Consider the following 3,584-nt stretch of genomic DNA (forward strand, 5'->3'; position numbering starts at 1 on the left):
GTGTTGGCCGGCCATGTGATGGGTTATAAGTAAATAGTCAAAGTATTAGGTGGATGATGTCATGATTTGGTGATAAAATAATGCCTAAAAGCCTAGCTATCATTTCTTTCTTCTCCATCTCTCCTCTCCGATGAAAATATCAGCAAAAATGGGGTTTTGAAGGCTGAAAATTTTCAGCAACTAAATGCCCTCACAAGTAAGTGATTCACATAACCTTTGTTGATGATTTTTGCATTTTTGAGACCCTTAAAGCATGAGTTTTCAAATAAGGGTGATATCTTGCAAAATGATCAAGAATTTAGAGTGTTTCCATGAAAGGATTTGTGATGTTTATTGATTTTTATGTAGGAATATGAGTCTTAGTTGTGTTATAAACAACTTTTGTAAAAGGTGTTAGCATGAAAACACCTAAAGGGGTTATTTTGCATAAGTTGTAAAATAGTTAATAAGTACGTGAAATAGTGATTATTTGAAGTTACTATAATAGAAAAAATAGTTTGGTTAGGCCTAAGATACAACAAAATTCGTTGAAAATTGATTTTCAAGCATAGGGGTAAAATGGTCATTTTGCCAAAATCTAGGGGCAAAATGGTCATTTTACCAAAGATGTAAATTTATGATTGCTTAATCCTAATTAGTGACTGAATGAGTGCATATTTTCATTATAGGTCAAGAATTACCAAATTCGAACCTAGATCGGGGGAAGGCCAAGCAAACCGACTAAACCGAATAGCCAAGTACTTTTTGTAAACCAAGGCAAGTTATATGTAAATGATACAACTACAATATTAATACGTGTTTTCATATCACCATCGAATTGATATTGTACGAGTTGTCAAGTTATGAATTGAGAATGCCTAGTAATAATTGAGATAATAGAAATATCCCGTTGAAACATAAGAATACGAACTGGATATTCGTGCCAAGGCATTGGGTGATTTGTGCGCCAGTGTAAGTCATGTCTGGGACATGCTTCGGCCACATTATGAGAGCCAGTGTAAAACCATGTCTGGGACATGGCATCGGCATCCAGACGAGGGCTAGTGTAAGACATGTCTAGGACATGCATCAGCCATACTATGATAGCCAGTGTAAGACCATGTCTGGGACATGGCACTGGCACAGAGATGAGTGCCAGTGTAAGACATGTCTGGGACATGCATTAGCCTCGACAGAGGTAGCCAGTGTAAGACGTGTCTAGGACACGCATCGGCTAAGAGTTGTGCTAGTGTAAGACATGTCTGGGACATGCATCAGCACGCGTATATGAGAGCCAGTGTAAGACCATGTCTGGGACATGGCATCGGCAATATATCCCATGTTGAAGGTTCATAGAATATCCAGTAGTATTCCAAACATTTCAATGATGAGAGTTGTAGATCAATTTCGATAAAGAAAGAATAATCATGTTGTGAGTGGTACAGGTACCTACATGGTAAGCATGAGTAACGAGCTTAATTTAGAGAATGTGACTTGAGTAGATGATAATGAGTAAGTTAAATTATGTTTACCTTTGAGCTATAAGTATGATGACTAATGGTGAGATTGTTGTTGTATATTTATTTATATGCAACTTACTAAGCTTTATGCTTACCCTCTTTCCTTTCCCTCTTCTTTTAGTGTTATCAAGCTAACTTAAAGATCACTTAAAGTCAGAGATATTGATCACACTATCGGCCGCAATACCCGGTATAGTTGGATTTATATTTTTGGTGGTGCCATGTATAGGGCTAGACTAGGATGTTGTATAAAGAGAATGATTCATGTATTTTGGCTTAAGTCAAAGACCCTTCATTTTGTAATCAAGCCTGAAATAATGGCTATTATTCATTTTGATGAATGCATATAATGTTCTTTCTATGGATGAATTAGTGCCCTTTGTGATGGGATTTATATATTGAAATGATCTTGTGTAGGTTATGCAAAATGGTGACAAAAAGGATTGGGAAATAGCCTAGTTTGTCCACACAGGTAAGACAAATGAGCGTGTGTCTAGGCAGTGTGTGACACACGGTTCACACCCATGGGTGTGTGCTATGGCCGTGCATCCCCTGCACTTAAATTTTTAAAGTCATTTTAGCACATGGTAGGCCACACGGGCGTGTGCCCAGGCCGTGTCACAAAGTCAGTATGCATGCTTGTAGCACACGAACAAGAGACACGACCGTGTGAAGGACACGGTTATAGGGCACGGGTGTGTTTGTGGGCCGTGTGCTTTTGGCAGAATGCTTATGATTTCAGACAAGGGATCGGGACACGGGAGTGTCCCTGGCACACGATCGTGTGTTCTATACCCACAAGGGCGTGTGGAGTCTTAATGCACAAAATTTTCAAAGTTTTCTTGAGGTCTCGATTGGGTTGAAAACAACCCTAGACTTATGATTGGGCCTCGTAAGCCCATATATGAGTTAGTTGCTTGTGAAAAGAGAAGCTTTTAAATTGTTTGAAATTTCACAGCCCAGTTTTATACAGTTGGTTGAATTTAAGTCAGGTTGCACCATGAACCCTATCCTAGCGTCGGATACGGGTGAGCAGTGTTACAAGGGGACACACGTTCGTGTAACATAACTATGTGTCACACACAGCTGAGATACATGCCCATGTGGACAAAATTTACCAAGCCATTTTGCCACCCATTTTGGTCATACCTAAACAAGCTCAAATGATACCATTTTATAGAACAAATATGCATCCAAATACCATCAACCAATGTTCAAAACACAATCATTCTTTTCCTTTAATACAATTTACAAATATGTTATAATTTGACATCTAAATTAATACCTAATTCACATATTCTGTAACAACCCTCACCCATACCCGATGCTAGGATAGGGTTCGTGGTTCTACCTGACTCAAACTCAACCAACTGTATAAAACTGGGCTGTGAAATTTCAAACAATTTAAAAACTTCCCTTTTCACAAGTAACTATCTCGGATATGGGCTTAAGAGGCCCAATCATAAATCCAGGGTCGTTTGCAATCCAACCGAGACCTCATGAAAACTTAGAAAATTTTTGTGCATTAAGACTCCACATGCCCGTGTGGGTATAGATCACAAGACCGTCTGCCAGGGACACGCCCATGTCCCGAACCCGTGTCTGAAGTCATAAGCATTCTGCCAAAACCATACAGCCCACGAACACACCCGTGCCCTATAACCGTGTCCTTCACACGGCTGATACACACGGCCGTGTTTCTTGTCCGTGTGCTACAGGCATGCATACTAACTTTATGACACGGCCTGGGCACATGCCCGTGTGGCCTACTCGTGTGCTAAAATGACTTTAAAAATTTAAATGCAGGGGACGCACGGCCATAACACATGCCCATGGTTATGAACCATGTGTCACACACGGCTAGACACACGCCCGTGTGTCTTACCCGTGTGGACAATCTAGGCTATTTCCCAAGCCCTTTTGTCACCCATTATATGCATCTATAGAAAGAACATTATATGCATTCATCAAAATGGATAATAGCCATTATTCTAGGCTTGATTACAAAATGAAGGGCCTTTGACTTAAGCCAAAATACATGAATCATTCTTTTACTACAACCTCCTAGTCTAGACCTATACATGC

The sequence above is a fragment of the Gossypium hirsutum genome, chromosome A06, assembly GCF_007990345.1.
Source record: "Gossypium hirsutum isolate 1008001.06 chromosome A06, Gossypium_hirsutum_v2.1, whole genome shotgun sequence".
Classification (NCBI taxonomy): Eukaryota; Viridiplantae; Streptophyta; class Magnoliopsida; order Malvales; family Malvaceae; genus Gossypium; species Gossypium hirsutum.